This window comes from Schistocerca serialis, chromosome 2 (assembly GCF_023864345.2).
Source record: "Schistocerca serialis cubense isolate TAMUIC-IGC-003099 chromosome 2, iqSchSeri2.2, whole genome shotgun sequence".
Classification (NCBI taxonomy): domain Eukaryota; kingdom Metazoa; phylum Arthropoda; class Insecta; order Orthoptera; family Acrididae; genus Schistocerca; species Schistocerca serialis.
The window spans coordinates 277881023-277903936 of NC_064639.1; the positions used below are offsets into that span (position 1 = coordinate 277881023).

The following is a 22914-nucleotide window of genomic DNA, read 5'->3' on the forward strand; positions in this document are numbered from 1 at the left end:
TGACGCCTTGTCCATTGAAAATGGCAGCTATCAGTTGGAGAAATACGTCAGGACAAATTCTTGGAATAACAAGAGAAAACCTTTCCCGTAATATGAACCAGTTTCAGAGGGTACTTTTCATTAACAACTGCCTCCTCTCCAAAGGTTACTTTACAGCGCAGATCTTCCCGTTACCAAAAATGATTGGAAAACAGATAATGTCTACCATTGCCAGTTATCTGTGGAGAGGTGAAATATTCCGAGTAGCTGCAACAACAGCGACCTTAGATCCCAGGAAAGGAGGTTTAGGTTTAGTTGACATTAGAAATAAGGCGTCTGCACTTTTTATAAAAAGGACCGCCACTATCCTTAGCGACCACGCTGACAGCATTACAACTAAATTATTTGAAGTTGTCAGGCCTGCGAGTCTACAGCCACCGGTGAATGTGCAAAAAATCAATAACCGGCTACAGCACGTTCGAGTATATTTCGTGGAACTCAGCTATCTTGGCAATGCCATAATCAACTCACGACGGATCACGGCCCGCGATATTCTGTGTCATCGAAGGAAAATGGAGGGGAGAACCAAATTAGAAAGCAAATACCCACATTTTGATTGGGACGCCGTATGGGAAAATATTCATATGCGTGGTCTTCCATCCGACGTCAAATCAACATGGTATAAAACAGTGAATGGGACCATCAGCACTAATGAAAGGCTACATGCAATCGGCATTGGCGAAACGAATCTATGTCTTAAATGCAAACTGATCGATACGTTAGTGCACAGATTAACGTGCGGTGGGAATCTACAAATCTGCAATTGGATTAGAGAACGACTTGCATTTCTTACGAGGTCTTCGGTAGAAAATTTTCCCCCTGTGACATTCCTCAGGCCTCAGACTCGCTATTTTCCCGCAGCAAAAAACAACTCCGTCCACTGGTTAATGGGACACTATGTGAACTACGTAATTAATCACCTAGGATCTGACAATTCCATTGAGTTTTACGTGAACTTGAAGTTTGCTTTTTATAGAGCCCTGAAATATAAAGATCACAAGAAGAACTACGGCAATATGCTAAAAATAGTATTTGAGCGACTGGGCATTGGTTGACATGCGGCTGAGATAAACACAAATCATTTCTTTAAGCGAATGGACGCTTGTTTTTCTAAAAACCAGGAAAAAGAAAAAATTACAATTTTCCAGCTTCAAATAACCATCAATTATACTCTGCTAACTCAGAAGGCTATTTTGTTTCGTTTCCACAGCAGAAGCCGAAAAAAAAAACAAAAAACAAAAAAAACTTTAAAAAGAAAAAAAATAAGAACAAGAAACAACAAAAAATCACCATCGTAGGGTACAGATAAGTTTTTTTTTTTTTACGATTTTATTACTAACATGGAAGTCTCATTTCTTTTAATGGAAGAGGATTTTTCTCCTTTTTTTTAAATTATTATTATACCTATCAAGAAGACAATAAGGCTATGGCAATAGTGCCTTACCATCACACTTATTTTTTGCATTCAGTGAAGTTTCTTTCCCTTACAAGAAAAAAAAAGCGAAAATAAAACAAACAAACTAATAGAAAAAAAAAACTAGAACATGAGCAACCAAATATACACAATCAGCATCTGTTGCTTCATGATTACTTTTCTGTTACAAAGAGGCATGTTTTTTGTTGTCAAGACGCAGTGGGAATAATATATATCTACTAAATAAATACCGCACACGCTACAAGCTATCAGCTTCAATTGCTAATGCCTCAACATGAACTAAATTTTTTGTCTAAAATGAAGGATCAATCGGTTCAGGAGTAGGATGAACACAAAGCATAGCTTCCATACTCCGTCAAGAATATTATAATGAAGCAACTCAGCAACGGGACTGGGGGGAGACATCACGGCCAGGCCTCAAGTCTCAGACCCCTGCCCGTTTTGCCTCCACCTGCCTCATGCTGCTAAGCTTATATTCTTCTTTAAAAAATAAAAAAAAAAACAAAAAAAATTAAAAAGTAAAAAAACAAAAGTTGGTCAAAAAAAAAAAGAGTGGCTAGGATACCTGGCTCTCACAAAAAAAAAAAAAAAGTAAACCAGAGGTCGTGAGTTCGATCCTCACAGGAGGCAAATGAATTTTGTAACAGCCCCTTCTACCGTAGCCCTTTCGAAAAAAGCGGTCAAGGATAAAAAAAATTATGAATGGGTGCGGTATTTAAGAAATGCTCTCGCAAATGAATAGTGGGAATGGTGCTATTAAAGTAGGCACCAGAAACTGCTGCTTTTGGCAGTCTCCGGAGAATGCCGACGTGAAATGCTTAGTTCTTGTGATGTATTTTCCACCCCTGGTAGAGACAAAAAAAAAAAAAAAAAAAAAAAAACGTGGTCAGGACATTGCGTTGTGGCCGCGACAACCCAGGCTCGAATCCGGGTCACGGCACTTTTAAAGGTTCTGCCTTGCTGTCGCTGCAATGACGATAGTGACCCAGTGATTGAAATCACGGTGCCCTCCTGATTTTGTGCTCATGTTCCTCAGGCTGCAGGTGGCACTACCGAATCCTTATAAACACGCGATGCCGCCGCACCAGGGCGCTGGCAGCTGCCTGTGTAGTTAATCTCTATTCGAAAAGGGCAGTCGTTTGAGGTGCGATGTTCGAGCAACCAGTCGCAACAGATCAGGAAGCTGTGTCGTGCAGTGCATTCTACAAATGCCAGGAACACTGGTGTAGGTAGCGTGGCCGAGCGGTCTAAGGCGCTGGTTTCAGGCACCAGTCTCTTCGGAGGCGTGGGTTCGAATCCCACCGCTGCCAACGTTTTCCGTCTCGAAAACAGGAGCACTGATTTCCCGCGAAGGAAAAAGCGCAGCAAAGCGTGAGCGTCGCTTTCTTAAACTGTCGTAGCACAGTGGTGCGTGGTGTAACAACAGGATTCACCGGCGCAGTTTGGTCTCATGATTGCTGGCGTTCGTCTCCACGAGATACGTCCCGAGCATGCCGTTCTACGAAGTGGAAACGTTAATTTTTGCAGTTGTCGTCAAGTAGCGGGTGGACGCTCGCCGAGTTTGTTGGACGAGTGCTTGTGTCGTTATCCGGTGTCGTCTGGTGGCTGGGATGCCTGGCTCTCGCCCAGGAGGCCTGGGTTCGATTCCCGGTACCGGAAATGCACATTTTATTGCTCCTCTTATGCGACTTGTCCCGACTTAGCTCGACTGACGCTCCGCTGACGCTTGCAGAAAACTACGTAAAATATGATTCGCGGCCACAAGTGACGGCGAGAGAGATGCGACATCTGTCCACCTCTTATCCGGGCACATACCTGCGGCCAACAGACTTGGAGGACTGCAAGACATTGCCACGGGGGTTGAATGCAGCTAACCACTCTGCTCAGTGTCCATCAGCGCGGGCACGTTCGTTTGCCAGTATGCATATAATGGAGACCGCGTCTGACACAGCTGTTGCGAGACACAGTCGGCCGAGCTTTGCTGTGCACAGCCACTTGCAGTCGCGAGAGTTGAATTCCGCGGTGGCTCCGTGGCCGTGATCGTCTAGTGGTCAGGACATTGCGTTGTGGCCGCGACAACCCAGGCTCGAATCCGGGTCACGGCACTTTTTAAAGTTCTGCCTTGCTGTCGCTGCAATGACGATAGTGACCCAGTGATTGAAATCACGGTGCCCTCCTGATTTTGTGCTCATGTTCCTCAGGCTGCAGGTGGCACTACCGAATCCTTATAAACACGCGATGCCGCCGCACCAGGGCGCTGGCAGCTGCCTGTGTAGTTAATCTCTATTCGAAAAGGGCAGTCGTTTGAGGTGCGATGTTCGAGCAACCAGTCGCAACAGATCAGGAAGCTGTGTCGTGCAGTGCATTCTACAAATGCCAGGAACACTGGTGTAGGTAGCGTGGCCGAGCGGTCTAAGGCGCTGGTTTAAGGCACCAGTCTCTTCGGAGGCGTGGGTTCGAATCCCACCGCTGCCAATTTTTACTTCTCGTTTTTGTGCCATTGCGGTGTGTTCTCGTGGGGTAGAACGCAGCTCCTGTGACCGCCGCGTCGCGTAGGTAGCGTGGCCGAGCGGTCTAAGGCGCTGGTTTCAGGCACCAGTCTCTTCGGAGGCGTGGGTTCGAATCCCACCGCTGCCAACGTTTTCCGTCTCGAAAACAGGAGCACTGATTTCCCGCGAAGGAAAAAGCGCAGCAAAGCGTGAGCGTCGCTTTCTTAAACTGTCGTAGCACAGTGGTGCGTGGTGTAACAACAGGATTCACCGGCGCAGTTTGGTCTCATGATTGCTGGCGTTCGTCTCCACGAGATACGTCCCGAGCATGCCGTTCTACGAAGTGGAAACGTTAATTTTTGCAGTTGTCGTCAAGTAGCGGGTGGACGCTCGCCGAGTTTGTTGGACGAGTGCTTGTGTCGTTATCCGGTGTCGTCTGGTGGCTGGGATGCCTGGCTCTCGCCCAGGAGGCCTGGGTTCGATTCCCGGTACCGGAAATGCACATTTTATTGCTCCTCTTATGCGACTTGTCCCGACTTAGCTCGACTGACGCTCCGCTGACGCTTGCAGAAAACTACGTAAAATATGATTCGCGGCCACAAGTGACGGCGAGAGAGATGCGACATCTGTCCACCTCTTATCCGGGCACATACCTGCGGCCAACAGACTTGGAGGACTGCAAGACATTGCCACGGGGGTTGAATGCAGCTAACCACTCTGCTCAGTGTCCATCAGCGCGGGCACGTTCGTTTGCCAGTATGCATATAATGGAGACCGCGTCTGACACAGCTGTTGCGAGACACAGTCGGCCGAGCTTTGCTGTGCACAGCCACTTGCAGTCGCGAGAGTTGAATTCCGCGGTGGCTCCGTGGCCGTGATCGTCTAGTGGTCAGGACATTGCGTTGTGGCCGCGACAACCCAGGCTCGAATCCGGGTCACGGCACTTTTTAAAGTTCTGCCTTGCTGTCGCTGCAATGACGATAGTGACCCAGTGATTGAAATCACGGTGCCCTCCTGATTTTGTGCTCATGTTCCTCAGGCTGCAGGTGGCACTACCGAATCCTTATAAACACGCGATGCCGCCGCACCAGGGCGCTGGCAGCTGCCTGTGTAGTTAATCTCTATTCGAAAAGGGCAGTCGTTTGAGGTGCGATGTTCGAGCAACCAGTCGCAACAGATCAGGAAGCTGTGTCGTGCAGTGCATTCTACAAATGCCAGGAACACTGGTGTAGGTAGCGTGGCCGAGCGGTCTAAGGCGCTGGTTTAAGGCACCAGTCTCTTCGGAGGCGTGGGTTCGAATCCCACCGCTGCCAATTTTTACTTCTCGTTTTTGTGCCATTGCGGTGTGTTCTCGTGGGGTAGAACGCAGCTCCTGTGACCGCCGCGTCGCGTAGGTAGCGTGGCCGAGCGGTCTAAGGCGCTGGTTTCAGGCACCAGTCTCTTCGGAGGCGTGGGTTCGAATCCCACCGCTGCCAACGTTTTCCGTCTCGAAAACAGGAGCACTGATTTCCCGCGAAGGAAAAAGCGCAGCAAAGCGTGAGCGTCGCTTTCTTAAACTGTCGTAGCACAGTGGTGCGTGGTGTAACAACAGGATTCACCGGCGCAGTTTGGTCTCATGATTGCTGGCGTTCGTCTCCACGAGATACGTCCCGAGCATGCCGTTCTACGAAGTGGAAACGTTAATTTTTGCAGTTGTCGTCAAGTAGCGGGTGGACGCTCGCCGAGTTTGTTGGACGAGTGCTTGTGTCGTTATCCGGTGTCGTCTGGTGGCTGGGATGCCTGGCTCTCGCCCAGGAGGCCTGGGTTCGATTCCCGGTACCGGAAATGCACATTTTATTGCTCCTCTTATGCGACTTGTCCCGACTTAGCTCGACTGACGCTCCGCTGACGCTTGCAGAAAACTACGTAAAATATGATTCGCGGCCACAAGTGACGGCGAGAGAGATGCGACATCTGTCCACCTCTTATCCGGGCACATACCTGCGGCCAACAGACTTGGAGGACTGCAAGACATTGCCACGGGGGTTGAATGCAGCTAACCACTCTGCTCAGTGTCCATCAGCGCGGGCACGTTCGTTTGCCAGTATGCATATAATGGAGACCGCGTCTGACACAGCTGTTGCGAGACACAGTCGGCCGAGCTTTGCTGTGCACAGCCACTTGCAGTCGCGAGAGTTGAATTCCGCGGTGGCTCCGTGGCCGTGATCGTCTAGTGGTCAGGACATTGCGTTGTGGCCGCGACAACCCAGGCTCGAATCCGGGTCACGGCACTTTTTAAAGTTCTGCCTTGCTGTCGCTGCAATGACGATAGTGACCCAGTGATTGAAATCACGGTGCCCTCCTGATTTTGTGCTCATGTTCCTCAGGCTGCAGGTGGCACTACCGAATCCTTATAAACACGCGATGCCGCCGCACCAGGGCGCTGGCAGCTGCCTGTGTAGTTAATCTCTATTCGAAAAGGGCAGTCGTTTGAGGTGCGATGTTCGAGCAACCAGTCGCAACAGATCAGGAAGCTGTGTCGTGCACTGCATTCTACAAATGCCAGGAACACTGGTGTAGGTAGCGTGGCCGAGCGGTCTAAGGCGCTGGTTTAAGGCACCAGTCTCTTCGGAGGCGTGGGTTCGAATCCCACCGCTGCCAATTTTTACTTCTCGTTTTTGTGCCATTGCGGTGTGTTCTCGTGGGGTAGAACGCAGCTCCTGTGACCGCCGCGTCGCGTAGGTAGCGTGGCCGAGCGGTCTAAGGCGCTGGTTTCAGGCACCAGTCTCTTCGGAGGCGTGGGTTCGAATCCCACCGCTGCCAACGTTTTCCGTCTCGAAAACAGGAGCACTGATTTCCCGCGAAGGAAAAAGCGCAGCAAAGCGTGAGCGTCGCTTTCTTAAACTGTCGTAGCACAGTGGTGCGTGGTGTAACAACAGGATTCACCGGCGCAGTTTGGTCTCATGATTGCTGGCGTTCGTCTCCACGAGATACGTCCCGAGCATGCCGTTCTACGAAGTGGAAACGTTAATTTTTGCAGTTGTCGTCAAGTAGCGGGTGGACGCTCGCCGAGTTTGTTGGACGAGTGCTTGTGTCGTTATCCGGTGTCGTCTGGTGGCTGGGATGCCTGGCTCTCGCCCAGGAGGCCTGGGTTCGATTCCCGGTACCGGAAATGCACATTTTATTGCTCCTCTTATGCGACTTGTCCCGACTTAGCTCGACTGACGCTCCGCTGACGCTTGCAGAAAACTACGTAAAATATGATTCGCGGCCACAAGTGACGGCGAGAGAGATGCGACATCTGTCCACCTCTTATCCGGGCACATACCTGCGGCCAACAGACTTGGAGGACTGCAAGACATTGCCACGGGGGTTGAATGCAGCTAACCACTCTGCTCAGTGTCCATCAGCGCGGGCACGTTCGTTTGCCAGTATGCATATAATGGAGACCGCGTCTGACACAGCTGTTGCGAGACACAGTCGGCCGAGCTTTGCTGTGCACAGCCACTTGCAGTCGCGAGAGTTGAATTCCGCGGTGGCTCCGTGGCCGTGATCGTCTAGTGGTCAGGACATTGCGTTGTGGCCGCGACAACCCAGGCTCGAATCCGGGTCACGGCACTTTTTAAAGTTCTGCCTTGCTGTCGCTGCAATGACGATAGTGACCCAGTGATTGAAATCACGGTGCCCTCCTGATTTTGTGCTCATGTTCCTCAGGCTGCAGGTGGCACTACCGAATCCTTATAAACACGCGATGCCGCCGCACCAGGGCGCTGGCAGCTGCCTGTGTAGTTAATCTCTATTCGAAAAGGGCAGTCGTTTGAGGTGCGATGTTCGAGCAACCAGTCGCAACAGATCAGGAAGCTGTGTCGTGCAGTGCATTCTACAAATGCCAGGAACACTGGTGTAGGTAGCGTGGCCGAGCGGTCTAAGGCGCTGGTTTAAGGCACCAGTCTCTTCGGAGGCGTGGGTTCGAATCCCACCGCTGCCAATTTTTACTTCTCGTTTTTGTGCCATTGCGGTGTGTTCTCGTGGGGTAGAACGCAGCTCCTGTGACCGCCGCGTCGCGTAGGTAGCGTGGCCGAGCGGTCTAAGGCGCTGGTTTCAGGCACCAGTCTCTTCGGAGGCGTGGGTTCGAATCCCACCGCTGCCAACGTTTTCCGTCTCGAAAACAGGAGCACTGATTTCCCGCGAAGGAAAAAGCGCAGCAAAGCGTGAGCGTCGCTTTCTTAAACTGTCGTAGCACAGTGGTGCGTGGTGTAACAACAGGATTCACCGGCGCAGTTTGGTCTCATGATTGCTGGCGTTCGTCTCCACGAGATACGTCCCGAGCATGCCGTTCTACGAAGTGGAAACGTTAATTTTTGCAGTTGTCGTCAAGTAGCGGGTGGACGCTCGCCGAGTTTGTTGGACGAGTGCTTGTGTCGTTATCCGGTGTCGTCTGGTGGCTGGGATGCCTGGCTCTCGCCCAGGAGGCCTGGGTTCGATTCCCGGTACCGGAAATGCACATTTTATTGCTCCTCTTATGCGACTTGTCCCGACTTAGCTCGACTGACGCTCCGCTGACGCTTGCAGAAAACTACGTAAAATATGATTCGCGGCCACAAGTGACGGCGAGAGAGATGCGACATCTGTCCACCTCTTATCCGGGCACATACCTGCGGCCAACAGACTTGGAGGACTGCAAGACATTGCCACGGGGGTTGAATGCAGCTAACCACTCTGCTCAGTGTCCATCAGCGCGGGCACGTTCGTTTGCCAGTATGCATATAATGGAGACCGCGTCTGACACAGCTGTTGCGAGACACAGTCGGCCGAGCTTTGCTGTGCACAGCCACTTGCAGTCGCGAGAGTTGAATTCCGCGGTGGCTCCGTGGCCGTGATCGTCTAGTGGTCAGGACATTGCGTTGTGGCCGCGACAACCCAGGCTCGAATCCGGGTCACGGCACTTTTTAAAGTTCTGCCTTGCTGTCGCTGCAATGACGATAGTGACCCAGTGATTGAAATCACGGTGCCCTCCTGATTTTGTGCTCATGTTCCTCAGGCTGCAGGTGGCACTACCGAATCCTTATAAACACGCGATGCCGCCGCACCAGGGCGCTGGCAGCTGCCTGTGTAGTTAATCTCTATTCGAAAAGGGCAGTCGTTTGAGGTGCGATGTTCGAGCAACCAGTCGCAACAGATCAGGAAGCTGTGTCGTGCAGTGCATTCTACAAATGCCAGGAACACTGGTGTAGGTAGCGTGGCCGAGCGGTCTAAGGCGCTGGTTTAAGGCACCAGTCTCTTCGGAGGCGTGGGTTCGAATCCCACCGCTGCCAATTTTTACTTCTCGTTTTTGTGCCATTGCGGTGTGTTCTCGTGGGGTAGAACGCAGCTCCTGTGACCGCCGCGTCGCGTAGGTAGCGTGGCCGAGCGGTCTAAGGCGCTGGTTTCAGGCACCAGTCTCTTCGGAGGCGTGGGTTCGAATCCCACCGCTGCCAACGTTTTCCGTCTCGAAAACAGGAGCACTGATTTCCCGCGAAGGAAAAAGCGCAGCAAAGCGTGAGCGTCGCTTTCTTAAACTGTCGTAGCACAGTGGTGCGTGGTGTAACAACAGGATTCACCGGCGCAGTTTGGTCTCATGATTGCTGGCGTTCGTCTCCACGAGATACGTCCCGAGCATGCCGTTCTACGAAGTGGAAACGTTAATTTTTGCAGTTGTCGTCAAGTAGCGGGTGGACGCTCGCCGAGTTTGTTGGACGAGTGCTTGTGTCGTTATCCGGTGTCGTCTGGTGGCTGGGATGCCTGGCTCTCGCCCAGGAGGCCTGGGTTCGATTCCCGGTACCGGAAATGCACATTTTATTGCTCCTCTTATGCGACTTGTCCCGACTTAGCTCGACTGACGCTCCGCTGACGCTTGCAGAAAACTACGTAAAATATGATTCGCGGCCACAAGTGACGGCGAGAGAGATGCGACATCTGTCCACCTCTTATCCGGGCACATACCTGCGGCCAACAGACTTGGAGGACTGCAAGACATTGCCACGGGGGTTGAATGCAGCTAACCACTCTGCTCAGTGTCCATCAGCGCGGGCACGTTCGTTTGCCAGTATGCATATAATGGAGACCGCGTCTGACACAGCTGTTGCGAGACACAGTCGGCCGAGCTTTGCTGTGCACAGCCACTTGCAGTCGCGAGAGTTGAATTCCGCGGTGGCTCCGTGGCCGTGATCGTCTAGTGGTCAGGACATTGCGTTGTGGCCGCGACAACCCAGGCTCGAATCCGGGTCACGGCACTTTTTAAAGTTCTGCCTTGCTGTCGCTGCAATGACGATAGTGACCCAGTGATTGAAATCACGGTGCCCTCCTGATTTTGTGCTCATGTTCCTCAGGCTGCAGGTGGCACTACCGAATCCTTATAAACACGCGATGCCGCCGCACCAGGGCGCTGGCAGCTGCCTGTGTAGTTAATCTCTATTCGAAAAGGGCAGTCGTTTGAGGTGCGATGTTCGAGCAACCAGTCGCAACAGATCAGGAAGCTGTGTCGTGCACTGCATTCTACAAATGCCAGGAACACTGGTGTAGGTAGCGTGGCCGAGCGGTCTAAGGCGCTGGTTTAAGGCACCAGTCTCTTCGGAGGCGTGGGTTCGAATCCCACCGCTGCCAATTTTTACTTCTCGTTTTTGTGCCATTGCGGTGTGTTCTCGTGGGGTAGAACGCAGCTCCTGTGACCGCCGCGTCGCGTAGGTAGCGTGGCCGAGCGGTCTAAGGCGCTGGTTTCAGGCACCAGTCTCTTCGGAGGCGTGGGTTCGAATCCCACCGCTGCCAACGTTTTCCGTCTCGAAAACAGGAGCACTGATTTCCCGCGAAGGAAAAAGCGCAGCAAAGCGTGAGCGTCGCTTTCTTAAACTGTCGTAGCACAGTGGTGCGTGGTGTAACAACAGGATTCACCGGCGCAGTTTGGTCTCATGATTGCTGGCGTTCGTCTCCACGAGATACGTCCCGAGCATGCCGTTCTACGAAGTGGAAACGTTAATTTTTGCAGTTGTCGTCAAGTAGCGGGTGGACGCTCGCCGAGTTTGTTGGACGAGTGCTTGTGTCGTTATCCGGTGTCGTCTGGTGGCTGGGATGCCTGGCTCTCGCCCAGGAGGCCTGGGTTCGATTCCCGGTACCGGAAATGCACATTTTATTGCTCCTCTTATGCGACTTGTCCCGACTTAGCTCGACTGACGCTCCGCTGACGCTTGCAGAAAACTACGTAAAATATGATTCGCGGCCACAAGTGACGGCGAGAGAGATGCGACATCTGTCCACCTCTTATCCGGGCACATACCTGCGGCCAACAGACTTGGAGGACTGCAAGACATTGCCACGGGGGTTGAATGCAGCTAACCACTCTGCTCAGTGTCCATCAGCGCGGGCACGTTCGTTTGCCAGTATGCATATAATGGAGACCGCGTCTGACACAGCTGTTGCGAGACACAGTCGGCCGAGCTTTGCTGTGCACAGCCACTTGCAGTCGCGAGAGTTGAATTCCGCGGTGGCTCCGTGGCCGTGATCGTCTAGTGGTCAGGACATTGCGTTGTGGCCGCGACAACCCAGGCTCGAATCCGGGTCACGGCACTTTTTAAAGTTCTGCCTTGCTGTCGCTGCAATGACGATAGTGACCCAGTGATTGAAATCACGGTGCCCTCCTGATTTTGTGCTCATGTTCCTCAGGCTGCAGGTGGCACTACCGAATCCTTATAAACACGCGATGCCGCCGCACCAGGGCGCTGGCAGCTGCCTGTGTAGTTAATCTCTATTCGAAAAGGGCAGTCGTTTGAGGTGCGATGTTCGAGCAACCAGTCGCAACAGATCAGGAAGCTGTGTCGTGCACTGCATTCTACAAATGCCAGGAACACTGGTGTAGGTAGCGTGGCCGAGCGGTCTAAGGCGCTGGTTTAAGGCACCAGTCTCTTCGGAGGCGTGGGTTCGAATCCCACCGCTGCCAATTTTTACTTCTCGTTTTTGTGCCATTGCGGTGTGTTCTCGTGGGGTAGAACGCAGCTCCTGTGACCGCCGCGTCGCGTAGGTAGCGTGGCCGAGCGGTCTAAGGCGCTGGTTTCAGGCACCAGTCTCTTCGGAGGCGTGGGTTCGAATCCCACCGCTGCCAACGTTTTCCGTCTCGAAAACAGGAGCACTGATTTCCCGCGAAGGAAAAAGCGCAGCAAAGCGTGAGCGTCGCTTTCTTAAACTGTCGTAGCACAGTGGTGCGTGGTGTAACAACAGGATTCACCGGCGCAGTTTGGTCTCATGATTGCTGGCGTTCGTCTCCACGAGATACGTCCCGAGCATGCCGTTCTACGAAGTGGAAACGTTAATTTTTGCAGTTGTCGTCAAGTAGCGGGTGGACGCTCGCCGAGTTTGTTGGACGAGTGCTTGTGTCGTTATCCGGTGTCGTCTGGTGGCTGGGATGCCTGGCTCTCGCCCAGGAGGCCTGGGTTCGATTCCCGGTACCGGAAATGCACATTTTATTGCTCCTCTTATGCGACTTGTCCCGACTTAGCTCGACTGACGCTCCGCTGACGCTTGCAGAAAACTACGTAAAATATGATTCGCGGCCACAAGTGACGGCGAGAGAGATGCGACATCTGTCCACCTCTTATCCGGGCACATACCTGCGGCCAACAGACTTGGAGGACTGCAAGACATTGCCACGGGGGTTGAATGCAGCTAACCACTCTGCTCAGTGTCCATCAGCGCGGGCACGTTCGTTTGCCAGTATGCATATAATGGAGACCGCGTCTGACACAGCTGTTGCGAGACACAGTCGGCCGAGCTTTGCTGTGCACAGCCACTTGCAGTCGCGAGAGTTGAATTCCGCGGTGGCTCCGTGGCCGTGATCGTCTAGTGGTCAGGACATTGCGTTGTGGCCGCGACAACCCAGGCTCGAATCCGGGTCACGGCACTTTTTAAAGTTCTGCCTTGCTGTCGCTGCAATGACGATAGTGACCCAGTGATTGAAATCACGGTGCCCTCCTGATTTTGTGCTCATGTTCCTCAGGCTGCAGGTGGCACTACCGAATCCTTATAAACACGCGATGCCGCCGCACCAGGGCGCTGGCAGCTGCCTGTGTAGTTAATCTCTATTCGAAAAGGGCAGTCGTTTGAGGTGCGATGTTCGAGCAACCAGTCGCAACAGATCAGGAAGCTGTGTCGTGCACTGCATTCTACAAATGCCAGGAACACTGGTGTAGGTAGCGTGGCCGAGCGGTCTAAGGCGCTGGTTTAAGGCACCAGTCTCTTCGGAGGCGTGGGTTCGAATCCCACCGCTGCCAATTTTTACTTCTCGTTTTTGTGCCATTGCGGTGTGTTCTCGTGGGGTAGAACGCAGCTCCTGTGACCGCCGCGTCGCGTAGGTAGCGTGGCCGAGCGGTCTAAGGCGCTGGTTTCAGGCACCAGTCTCTTCGGAGGCGTGGGTTCGAATCCCACCGCTGCCAACGTTTTCCGTCTCGAAAACAGGAGCACTGATTTCCCGCGAAGGAAAAAGCGCAGCAAAGCGTGAGCGTCGCTTTCTTAAACTGTCGTAGCACAGTGGTGCGTGGTGTAACAACAGGATTCACCGGCGCAGTTTGGTCTCATGATTGCTGGCGTTCGTCTCCACGAGATACGTCCCGAGCATGCCGTTCTACGAAGTGGAAACGTTAATTTTTGCAGTTGTCGTCAAGTAGCGGGTGGACGCTCGCCGAGTTTGTTGGACGAGTGCTTGTGTCGTTATCCGGTGTCGTCTGGTGGCTGGGATGCCTGGCTCTCGCCCAGGAGGCCTGGGTTCGATTCCCGGTACCGGAAATGCACATTTTATTGCTCCTCTTATGCGACTTGTCCCGACTTAGCTCGACTGACGCTCCGCTGACGCTTGCAGAAAACTACGTAAAATATGATTCGCGGCCACAAGTGACGGCGAGAGAGATGCGACATCTGTCCACCTCTTATCCGGGCACATACCTGCGGCCAACAGACTTGGAGGACTGCAAGACATTGCCACGGGGGTTGAATGCAGCTAACCACTCTGCTCAGTGTCCATCAGCGCGGGCACGTTCGTTTGCCAGTATGCATATAATGGAGACCGCGTCTGACACAGCTGTTGCGAGACACAGTCGGCCGAGCTTTGCTGTGCACAGCCACTTGCAGTCGCGAGAGTTGAATTCCGCGGTGGCTCCGTGGCCGTGATCGTCTAGTGGTCAGGACATTGCGTTGTGGCCGCGACAACCCAGGCTCGAATCCGGGTCACGGCACTTTTTAAAGTTCTGCCTTGCTGTCGCTGCAATGACGATAGTGACCCAGTGATTGAAATCACGGTGCCCTCCTGATTTTGTGCTCATGTTCCTCAGGCTGCAGGTGGCACTACCGAATCCTTATAAACACGCGATGCCGCCGCACCAGGGCGCTGGCAGCTGCCTGTGTAGTTAATCTCTATTCGAAAAGGGCAGTCGTTTGAGGTGCGATGTTCGAGCAACCAGTCGCAACAGATCAGGAAGCTGTGTCGTGCACTGCATTCTACAAATGCCAGGAACACTGGTGTAGGTAGCGTGGCCGAGCGGTCTAAGGCGCTGGTTTAAGGCACCAGTCTCTTCGGAGGCGTGGGTTCGAATCCCACCGCTGCCAATTTTTACTTCTCGTTTTTGTGCCATTGCGGTGTGTTCTCGTGGGGTAGAACGCAGCTCCTGTGACCGCCGCGTCGCGTAGGTAGCGTGGCCGAGCGGTCTAAGGCGCTGGTTTCAGGCACCAGTCTCTTCGGAGGCGTGGGTTCGAATCCCACCGCTGCCAACGTTTTCCGTCTCGAAAACAGGAGCACTGATTTCCCGCGAAGGAAAAAGCGCAGCAAAGCGTGAGCGTCGCTTTCTTAAACTGTCGTAGCACAGTGGTGCGTGGTGTAACAACAGGATTCACCGGCGCAGTTTGGTCTCATGATTGCTGGCGTTCGTCTCCACGAGATACGTCCCGAGCATGCCGTTCTACGAAGTGGAAACGTTAATTTTTGCAGTTGTCGTCAAGTAGCGGGTGGACGCTCGCCGAGTTTGTTGGACGAGTGCTTGTGTCGTTATCCGGTGTCGTCTGGTGGCTGGGATGCCTGGCTCTCGCCCAGGAGGCCTGGGTTCGATTCCCGGTACCGGAAATGCACATTTTATTGCTCCTCTTATGCGACTTGTCCCGACTTAGCTCGACTGACGCTCCGCTGACGCTTGCAGAAAACTACGTAAAATATGATTCGCGGCCACAAGTGACGGCGAGAGAGATGCGACATCTGTCCACCTCTTATCCGGGCACATACCTGCGGCCAACAGACTTGGAGGACTGCAAGACATTGCCACGGGGGTTGAATGCAGCTAACCACTCTGCTCAGTGTCCATCAGCGCGGGCACGTTCGTTTGCCAGTATGCATATAATGGAGACCGCGTCTGACACAGCTGTTGCGAGACACAGTCGGCCGAGCTTTGCTGTGCACAGCCACTTGCAGTCGCGAGAGTTGAATTCCGCGGTGGCTCCGTGGCCGTGATCGTCTAGTGGTCAGGACATTGCGTTGTGGCCGCGACAACCCAGGCTCGAATCCGGGTCACGGCACTTTTTAAAGTTCTGCCTTGCTGTCGCTGCAATGACGATAGTGACCCAGTGATTGAAATCACGGTGCCCTCCTGATTTTGTGCTCATGTTCCTCAGGCTGCAGGTGGCACTACCGAATCCTTATAAACACGCGATGCCGCCGCACCAGGGCGCTGGCAGCTGCCTGTGTAGTTAATCTCTATTCGAAAAGGGCAGTCGTTTGAGGTGCGATGTTCGAGCAACCAGTCGCAACAGATCAGGAAGCTGTGTCGTGCACTGCATTCTACAAATGCCAGGAACACTGGTGTAGGTAGCGTGGCCGAGCGGTCTAAGGCGCTGGTTTAAGGCACCAGTCTCTTCGGAGGCGTGGGTTCGAATCCCACCGCTGCCAATTTTTACTTCTCGTTTTTGTGCCATTGCGGTGTGTTCTCGTGGGGTAGAACGCAGCTCCTGTGACCGCCGCGTCGCGTAGGTAGCGTGGCCGAGCGGTCTAAGGCGCTGGTTTCAGGCACCAGTCTCTTCGGAGGCGTGGGTTCGAATCCCACCGCTGCCAACGTTTTCCGTCTCGAAAACAGGAGCACTGATTTCCCGCGAAGGAAAAAGCGCAGCAAAGCGTGAGCGTCGCTTTCTTAAACTGTCGTAGCACAGTGGTGCGTGGTGTAACAACAGGATTCACCGGCGCAGTTTGGTCTCATGATTGCTGGCGTTCGTCTCCACGAGATACGTCCCGAGCATGCCGTTCTACGAAGTGGAAACGTTAATTTTTGCAGTTGTCGTCAAGTAGCGGGTGGACGCTCGCCGAGTTTGTTGGACGAGTGCTTGTGTCGTTATCCGGTGTCGTCTGGTGGCTGGGATGCCTGGCTCTCGCCCAGGAGGCCTGGGTTCGATTCCCGGTACCGGAAATGCACATTTTATTGCTCCTCTTATGCGACTTGTCCCGACTTAGCTCGACTGACGCTCCGCTGACGCTTGCAGAAAACTACGTAAAATATGATTCGCGGCCACAAGTGACGGCGAGAGAGATGCGACATCTGTCCACCTCTTATCCGGGCACATACCTGCGGCCAACAGACTTGGAGGACTGCAAGACATTGCCACGGGGGTTGAATGCAGCTAACCACTCTGCTCAGTGTCCATCAGCGCGGGCACGTTCGTTTGCCAGTATGCATATAATGGAGACCGCGTCTGACACAGCTGTTGCGAGACACAGTCGGCCGAGCTTTGCTGTGCACAGCCACTTGCAGTCGCGAGAGTTGAATTCCGCGGTGGCTCCGTGGCCGTGATCGTCTAGTGGTCAGGACATTGCGTTGTGGCCGCGACAACCCAGGCTCGAATCCGGGTCACGGCACTTTTTAAAGTTCTGCCTTGCTGTCGCTGCAATGACGATAGTGACCCAGTGATTGAAATCACGGTGCCCTCCTGATTTTGTGCTCATGTTCCTCAGGCTGCAGGTGGCACTACCGAATCCTTATAAACACGCGATGCCGCCGCACCAGGGCGCTGGCAGCTGCCTGTGTAGTTAATCTCTATTCGAAAAGGGCAGTCGTTTGAGGTGCGATGTTCGAGCAACCAGTCGCAACAGATCAGGAAGCTGTGTCGTGCACTGCATTCTACAAATGCCAGGAACACTGGTGTAGGTAGCGTGGCCGAGCGGTCTAAGGCGCTGGTTTAAGGCACCAGTCTCTTCGGAGGCGTGGGTTCGAATCCCACCGCTGCCAATTTTTACTTCTCGTTTTTGTGCCATTGCGGTGTGTTCTCGTGGGGTAGAACGCAGCTCCTGTGACCGCCGCGTCGCGTAGGTAGCGTGGCCGAGCGGTCTAAGGCGCTGGTTTCAGGCACCAGTCTCTTCGGAGGCGTGGGTTCGAATCCCACCGCTGCCAACGTTTTCCGTCTCGAAAACAGGAGCACTGATTTCCCGCGAAGGAAAAAGCGCAGCAAAGCGTGAGCGTCGCTTTCTTAAACTGTCGTAGCACAGTGGTGCGTGGTGTAACAACAGGATTCACCGGCGCAGTTTGGTCTCATGATTGCTGGCGTTCGTCTCCACGAGATACGTCCCGAGCATGCCGTTCTACGAAGTGGAAACGTTAATTTTTGCAGTTGTCGTCAAGTAGCGGGTGGACGCTCGCCGAGTTTGTTGGACGAGTGCTTGTGTCGTTATCCGGTGTCGTCTGGTGGCTGGGATGCCTGGCTCTCGCCCAGGAGGCCTGGGTTCGATTCCCGGTACCGGAAATGCACATTTTATTGCTCCTCTTATGCGACTTGTCCCGACTTAGCTCGACTGACGCTCCGCTGACGCTTGCAGAAAACTACGTAAAATATGATTCGCGGCCACAAGTGACGGCGAGAGAGATGCGACATCTGTCCACCTCTTATCCGGGCACATACCTGCGGCCAACAGACTTGGAGGACTGCAAGACATTGCCACGGGGGTTGAATGCAGCTAACCACTCTGCTCAGTGTCCATCAGCGCGGGCACGTTCGTTTGCCAGTATGCATATAATGGAGACCGCGTCTGACACAGCTGTTGCGAGACACAGTCGGCCGAGCTTTGCTGTGCACAGCCACTTGCAGTCGCGAGAGTTGAATTCCGCGGTGGCTCCGTGGCCGTGATCGTCTAGTGGTCAGGACATTGCGTTGTGGCCGCGACAACCCAGGCTCGAATCCGGGTCACGGCACTTTTTAAAGTTCTGCCTTGCTGTCGCTGCAATGACGATAGTGACCCAGTGATTGAAATCACGGTGCCCTCCTGATTTTGTGCTCATGTTCCTCAGGCTGCAGGTGGCACTACCGAATCCTTATAAACACGCGATGCCGCCGCACCAGGGCGCTGGCAGCTGCCTGTGTAGTTAATCTCTATTCGAAAAGGGCAGTCGTTTGAGGTGCGATGTTCGAGCAACCAGTCGCAACAGATCAGGAAGCTGTGTCGTGCACTGCATTCTACAAATGCCAGGAACACTGGTGTAGGTAGCGTGGCCGAGCGGTCTAAGGCGCTGGTTTAAGGCACCAGTCTCTTCGGAGGCGTGGGTTCGAATCCCACCGCTGCCAATTTTTACTTCTCGTTTTTGTGCCATTGCGGTGTGTTCTCGTGGGGTAGAACGCAGCTCCTGTGACCGCCGCGTCGCGTAGGTAGCGTGGCCGAGCGGTCTAAGGCGCTGGTTTCAGGCACCAGTCTCTTCGGAGGCGTGGGTTCGAATCCCACCGCTGCCAACGTTTTCCGTCTCGAAAACAGGAGCACTGATTTCCCGCGAAGGAAAAAGCGCAGCAAAGCGTGAGCGTCGCTTTCTTAAACTGTCGTAGCACAGTGGTGCGTGGTGTAACAACAGGATTCACCGGCGCAGTTTGGTCTCATGATTGCTGGCGTTCGTCTCCACGAGATACGTCCCGAGCATGCCGTTCTACGAAGTGGAAACGTTAATTTTTGCAGTTGTCGTCAAGTAGCGGGTGGACGCTCGCCGAGTTTGTTGGACGAGTGCTTGTGTCGTTATCCGGTGTCGTCTGGTGGCTGGGATGCCTGGCTCTCGCCAGGAGGCCTGGGTTCGATTCCCGGTACCGGAAATGCACATTTTATTGCTCCTCTTATGCGACTTGTCCCGACTTAGCTCGACTGACGCTCCGCTGACGCTTGCAGAAAACTACGTAAAATATGATTCGCGGCCACAAGTGACGGCGAGAGAGATGCGACATCTGTCCACCTCTTATCCGGGCACATACCTGCGGCCAACAGACTTGGAGGACTGCAAGACATTGCCACGGGGGTTGAATGCAGCTAACCACTCTGCTCAGTGTCCATCAGCGCGGGCACGTTCGTTTGCCAGTATGCATATAATGGAGACCGCGTCTGACACAGCTGTTGCGAGACACAGTCGGCCGAGCTTTGCTGTGCACAGCCACTTGCAGTCGCGAGAGTTGAATTCCGCGGTGGCTCCGTGGCCGTGATCGTCTAGTGGTCAGGACATTGCGTTGTGGCCGCGACAACCCAGGCTCGAATCCGGGTCACGGCACTTTTTAAAGTTCTGCCTTGCTGTCGCTGCAATGACGATAGTGACCCAGTGATTGAAATCACGGTGCCCTCCTGATTTTGTGCTCATGTTCCTCAGGCTGCAGGTGGCACTACCGAATCCTTATAAACACGCGATGCCGCCGCACCAGGGCGCTGGCAGCTGCCTGTGTAGTTAATCTCTATTCGAAAAGGGCAGTCGTTTGAGGTGCGATGTTCGAGCAACCAGTCGCAACAGATCAGGAAGCTGTGTCGTGCACTGCATTCTACAAATGCCAGGAACACTGGTGTAGGTAGCGTGGCCGAGCGGTCTAAGGCGCTGGTTTAAGGCACCAGTCTCTTCGGAGGCGTGGGTTCGAATCCCACCGCTGCCAATTTTTACTTCTCGTTTTTGTGCCATTGCGGTGTGTTCTCGTGGGGTAGAACGCAGCTCCTGTGACCGCCGCGTCGCGTAGGTAGCGTGGCCGAGCGGTCTAAGGCGCTGGTTTCAGGCACCAGTCTCTTCGGAGGCGTGGGTTCGAATCCCACCGCTGCCAACGTTTTCCGTCTCGAAAACAGGAGCACTGATTTCCCGCGAAGGAAAAAGCGCAGCAAAGCGTGAGCGTCGCTTTCTTAAACTGTCGTAGCACAGTGGTGCGTGGTGTAACAACAGGATTCACCGGCGCAGTTTGGTCTCATGATTGCTGGCGTTCGTCTCCACGAGATACGTCCCGAGCATGCCGTTCTACGAAGTGGAAACGTTAATTTTTGCAGTTGTCGTCAAGTAGCGGGTGGACGCTCGCCGAGTTTGTTGGACGAGTGCTTGTGTCGTTATCCGGTGTCGTCTGGTGGCTGGGATGCCTGGCTCTCGCCCAGGAGGCCTGGGTTCGATTCCCGGTACCGGAAATGCACATTTTATTGCTCCTCTTATGCGACTTGTCCCGACTTAGCTCGACTGACGCTCCGCTGACGCTTGCAGAAAACTACGTAAAATATGATTCGCGGCCACAAGTGACGGCGAGAGAGATGCGACATCTGTCCACCTCTTATCCGGGCACATACCTGCGGCCAACAGACTTGGAGGACTGCAAGACATTGCCACGGGGGTTGAATGCAGCTAACCACTCTGCTCAGTGTCCCATCAGCGCGGGCACGTTCGTTTGCCAGTATGCATATAATGGAGACCGCGTCTGACACAGCTGTTGCGAGACACAGTCGGCCGAGCTTTGCTGTGCACAGCCACTTGCAGTCGCGAGAGTTGAATTCCGCGGTGGCTCCGTGGCCGTGATCGTCTAGTGGTCAGGACATTGCGTTGTGGCCGCGACAACCCAGGCTCGAATCCGGGTCACGGCACTTTTTAAAGTTCTGCCTTGCTGTCGCTGCAATGACGATAGTGACCCAGTGATTGAAATCACGGTGCCCTCCTGATTTTGTGCTCATGTTCCTCAGGCTGCAGGTGGCACTACCGAATCCTTATAAACACGCGATGCCGCCGCACCAGGGCGCTGGCAGCTGCCTGTGTAGTTAATCTCTATTCGAAAAGGGCAGTCGTTTGAGGTGCGATGTTCGAGCAACCAGTCGCAACAGATCAGGAAGCTGTGTCGTGCACTGCATTCTACAAATGCCAGGAACACTGGTGTAGGTAGCGTGGCCGAGCGGTCTAAGGCGCTGGTTTAAGGCACCAGTCTCTTCGGAGGCGTGGGTTCGAATCCCACCGCTGCCAATTTTTACTTCTCGTTTTTGTGCCATTGCGGTGTGTTCTCGTGGGGTAGAACGCAGCTCCTGTGACCGCCGCGTCGCGTAGGTAGCGTGGCCGAGCGGTCTAAGGCGCTGGTTTCAGGCACCAGTCTCTTCGGAGGCGTGGGTTCGAATCCCACCGCTGCCAACGTTTTCCGTCTCGAAAACAGGAGCACTGATTTCCCGCGAAGGAAAAAGCGCAGCAAAGCGTGAGCGTCGCTTTCTTAAACTGTCGTAGCACAGTGGTGCGTGGTGTAACAACAGGATTCACCGGCGCAGTTTGGTCTCATGATTGCTGGCGTTCGTCTCCACGAGATACGTCCCGAGCATGCCGTTCTACGAAGTGGAAACGTTAATTTTTGCAGTTGTCGTCAAGTAGCGGGTGGACGCTCGCCGAGTTTGTTGGACGAGTGCTTGTGTCGTTATCCGGTGTCGTCTGGTGGCTGGGATGCCTGGCTCTCGCCCAGGAGGCCTGGGTTCGATTCCCGGTACCGGAAATGCACATTTTATTGCTCCTCTTATGCGACTTGTCCCGACTTAGCTCGACTGACGCTCCGCTGACGCTTGCAGAAAACTACGTAAAATATGATTCGCGGCCACAAGTGACGGCGAGAGAGATGCGACATCTGTCCACCTCTTATCCGGGCACATACCTGCGGCCAACAGACTTGGAGGACTGCAAGACATTGCCACGGGGGTTGAATGCAGCTAACCACTCTGCTCAGTGTCCATCAGCGCGGGCACGTTCGTTTGCCAGTATGCATATAATGGAGACCGCGTCTGACACAGCTGTTGCGAGACACAGTCGGCCGAGCTTTGCTGTGCACAGCCACTTGCAGTCGCGAGAGTTGAATTCCGCGGTGGCTCCGTGGCCGTGATCGTCTAGTGGTCAGGACATTGCGTTGTGGCCGCGACAACCCAGGCTCGAATCCGGGTCACGGCACTTTTAAAGTTCTGCCTTGCTGTCGCTGCAATGACGATAGTGACCCAGTGATTGAAATCACGGTGCCCTCCTGATTTTGTGCTCATGTTCCTCAGGCTGCAGGTGGCACTACCGAATCCTTATAAACACGCGATGCCGCCGCACCAGGGCGCTGGCAGCTGCCTGTGTAGTTAATCTCTATTCGAAAAGGGCAGTCGTTTGAGGTGCGATGTTCGAGCAACCAGTCGCAACAGATCAGGAAGCTGTGTCGTGCACTGCATTCTACAAATGCCAGGAACACTGGTGTAGGTAGCGTGGCCGAGCGGTCTAAGGCGCTGGTTTAAGGCACCAGTCTCTTCGGAGGCGTGGGTTCGAATCCCACCGCTGCCAATTTTTACTTCTCGTTTTTGTGCCATTGCGGTGTGTTCTCGTGGGGTAGAACGCAGCTCCTGTGACCGCCGCGTCGCGTAGGTAGCGTGGCCGAGCGGTCTAAGGCGCTGGTTTCAGGCACCAGTCTCTTCGGAGGCGTGGGTTCGAATCCCACCGCTGCCAACGTTTTCCGTCTCGAAAACAGGAGCACTGATTTCCCGCGAAGGAAAAAGCGCAGCAAAGCGTGAGCGTCGCTTTCTTAAACTGTCGTAGCACAGTGGTGCGTGGTGTAACAACAGGATTCACCGGCGCAGTTTGGTCTCATGATTGCTGGCGTTCGTCTCCACGAGATACGTCCCGAGCATGCCGTTCTACGAAGTGGAAACGTTAATTTTTGCAGTTGTCGTCA

At 53.8% G+C, this 22914-nt stretch overlaps 31 non-coding genes across 31 annotated transcripts; all 31 read left to right on the plus strand.

Annotated features, from left to right (window-relative positions):
- Positions 1–2702: 2702 nt before the first annotated feature.
- Positions 2703–2784, plus strand: Trnal-cag (transfer RNA leucine (anticodon CAG)). Its single transcript has one exon. It is a non-coding gene; the product is annotated as a tRNA-Leu (tRNA).
- Positions 2785–3867: 1083 nt separating this feature from the next.
- Trnal-aag (transfer RNA leucine (anticodon AAG)) lies at positions 3868–3949 on the plus strand. The gene has a single exon. It is a non-coding gene; the product is annotated as a tRNA-Leu (tRNA).
- Positions 3950–4029: 80 nt separating this feature from the next.
- On the plus strand, positions 4030–4111 carry Trnal-cag (transfer RNA leucine (anticodon CAG)). The gene has a single exon. It is a non-coding gene; the product is annotated as a tRNA-Leu (tRNA).
- Positions 4112–5194: 1083 nt separating this feature from the next.
- On the plus strand, positions 5195–5276 carry Trnal-aag (transfer RNA leucine (anticodon AAG)). The gene has a single exon. It is a non-coding gene; the product is annotated as a tRNA-Leu (tRNA).
- An 80-nt stretch (positions 5277–5356) lies between these two features.
- On the plus strand, positions 5357–5438 carry Trnal-cag (transfer RNA leucine (anticodon CAG)). Its single transcript has one exon. It is a non-coding gene; the product is annotated as a tRNA-Leu (tRNA).
- Positions 5439–6521: 1083 nt separating this feature from the next.
- On the plus strand, positions 6522–6603 carry Trnal-aag (transfer RNA leucine (anticodon AAG)). The gene has a single exon. It is a non-coding gene; the product is annotated as a tRNA-Leu (tRNA).
- An 80-nt stretch (positions 6604–6683) lies between these two features.
- On the plus strand, positions 6684–6765 carry Trnal-cag (transfer RNA leucine (anticodon CAG)). Its single transcript has one exon. It is a non-coding gene; the product is annotated as a tRNA-Leu (tRNA).
- Positions 6766–7848: 1083 nt separating this feature from the next.
- On the plus strand, positions 7849–7930 carry Trnal-aag (transfer RNA leucine (anticodon AAG)). Its single transcript has one exon. It is a non-coding gene; the product is annotated as a tRNA-Leu (tRNA).
- Positions 7931–8010: 80 nt separating this feature from the next.
- On the plus strand, positions 8011–8092 carry Trnal-cag (transfer RNA leucine (anticodon CAG)). The gene has a single exon. It is a non-coding gene; the product is annotated as a tRNA-Leu (tRNA).
- A 1083-nt stretch (positions 8093–9175) lies between these two features.
- On the plus strand, positions 9176–9257 carry Trnal-aag (transfer RNA leucine (anticodon AAG)). The gene has a single exon. It is a non-coding gene; the product is annotated as a tRNA-Leu (tRNA).
- Positions 9258–9337: 80 nt separating this feature from the next.
- On the plus strand, positions 9338–9419 carry Trnal-cag (transfer RNA leucine (anticodon CAG)). The gene has a single exon. It is a non-coding gene; the product is annotated as a tRNA-Leu (tRNA).
- Positions 9420–10502: 1083 nt separating this feature from the next.
- On the plus strand, positions 10503–10584 carry Trnal-aag (transfer RNA leucine (anticodon AAG)). Its single transcript has one exon. It is a non-coding gene; the product is annotated as a tRNA-Leu (tRNA).
- Positions 10585–10664: 80 nt separating this feature from the next.
- Trnal-cag (transfer RNA leucine (anticodon CAG)) lies at positions 10665–10746 on the plus strand. Its single transcript has one exon. It is a non-coding gene; the product is annotated as a tRNA-Leu (tRNA).
- Positions 10747–11829: 1083 nt separating this feature from the next.
- On the plus strand, positions 11830–11911 carry Trnal-aag (transfer RNA leucine (anticodon AAG)). The gene has a single exon. It is a non-coding gene; the product is annotated as a tRNA-Leu (tRNA).
- An 80-nt stretch (positions 11912–11991) lies between these two features.
- Positions 11992–12073, plus strand: Trnal-cag (transfer RNA leucine (anticodon CAG)). The gene has a single exon. It is a non-coding gene; the product is annotated as a tRNA-Leu (tRNA).
- A 1083-nt stretch (positions 12074–13156) lies between these two features.
- On the plus strand, positions 13157–13238 carry Trnal-aag (transfer RNA leucine (anticodon AAG)). The gene has a single exon. It is a non-coding gene; the product is annotated as a tRNA-Leu (tRNA).
- An 80-nt stretch (positions 13239–13318) lies between these two features.
- Trnal-cag (transfer RNA leucine (anticodon CAG)) lies at positions 13319–13400 on the plus strand. The gene has a single exon. It is a non-coding gene; the product is annotated as a tRNA-Leu (tRNA).
- A 1083-nt stretch (positions 13401–14483) lies between these two features.
- On the plus strand, positions 14484–14565 carry Trnal-aag (transfer RNA leucine (anticodon AAG)). Its single transcript has one exon. It is a non-coding gene; the product is annotated as a tRNA-Leu (tRNA).
- An 80-nt stretch (positions 14566–14645) lies between these two features.
- On the plus strand, positions 14646–14727 carry Trnal-cag (transfer RNA leucine (anticodon CAG)). Its single transcript has one exon. It is a non-coding gene; the product is annotated as a tRNA-Leu (tRNA).
- A 1083-nt stretch (positions 14728–15810) lies between these two features.
- Trnal-aag (transfer RNA leucine (anticodon AAG)) lies at positions 15811–15892 on the plus strand. Its single transcript has one exon. It is a non-coding gene; the product is annotated as a tRNA-Leu (tRNA).
- An 80-nt stretch (positions 15893–15972) lies between these two features.
- On the plus strand, positions 15973–16054 carry Trnal-cag (transfer RNA leucine (anticodon CAG)). Its single transcript has one exon. It is a non-coding gene; the product is annotated as a tRNA-Leu (tRNA).
- A 1083-nt stretch (positions 16055–17137) lies between these two features.
- On the plus strand, positions 17138–17219 carry Trnal-aag (transfer RNA leucine (anticodon AAG)). Its single transcript has one exon. It is a non-coding gene; the product is annotated as a tRNA-Leu (tRNA).
- An 80-nt stretch (positions 17220–17299) lies between these two features.
- On the plus strand, positions 17300–17381 carry Trnal-cag (transfer RNA leucine (anticodon CAG)). Its single transcript has one exon. It is a non-coding gene; the product is annotated as a tRNA-Leu (tRNA).
- A 1083-nt stretch (positions 17382–18464) lies between these two features.
- Positions 18465–18546, plus strand: Trnal-aag (transfer RNA leucine (anticodon AAG)). The gene has a single exon. It is a non-coding gene; the product is annotated as a tRNA-Leu (tRNA).
- An 80-nt stretch (positions 18547–18626) lies between these two features.
- On the plus strand, positions 18627–18708 carry Trnal-cag (transfer RNA leucine (anticodon CAG)). The gene has a single exon. It is a non-coding gene; the product is annotated as a tRNA-Leu (tRNA).
- A 1082-nt stretch (positions 18709–19790) lies between these two features.
- On the plus strand, positions 19791–19872 carry Trnal-aag (transfer RNA leucine (anticodon AAG)). Its single transcript has one exon. It is a non-coding gene; the product is annotated as a tRNA-Leu (tRNA).
- Positions 19873–19952: 80 nt separating this feature from the next.
- Positions 19953–20034, plus strand: Trnal-cag (transfer RNA leucine (anticodon CAG)). Its single transcript has one exon. It is a non-coding gene; the product is annotated as a tRNA-Leu (tRNA).
- Positions 20035–21118: 1084 nt separating this feature from the next.
- On the plus strand, positions 21119–21200 carry Trnal-aag (transfer RNA leucine (anticodon AAG)). The gene has a single exon. It is a non-coding gene; the product is annotated as a tRNA-Leu (tRNA).
- Positions 21201–21280: 80 nt separating this feature from the next.
- Positions 21281–21362, plus strand: Trnal-cag (transfer RNA leucine (anticodon CAG)). The gene has a single exon. It is a non-coding gene; the product is annotated as a tRNA-Leu (tRNA).
- Positions 21363–22444: 1082 nt separating this feature from the next.
- Positions 22445–22526, plus strand: Trnal-aag (transfer RNA leucine (anticodon AAG)). The gene has a single exon. It is a non-coding gene; the product is annotated as a tRNA-Leu (tRNA).
- Positions 22527–22606: 80 nt separating this feature from the next.
- On the plus strand, positions 22607–22688 carry Trnal-cag (transfer RNA leucine (anticodon CAG)). The gene has a single exon. It is a non-coding gene; the product is annotated as a tRNA-Leu (tRNA).
- The last annotated feature ends 226 nt before the right edge of the window (positions 22689–22914 follow it).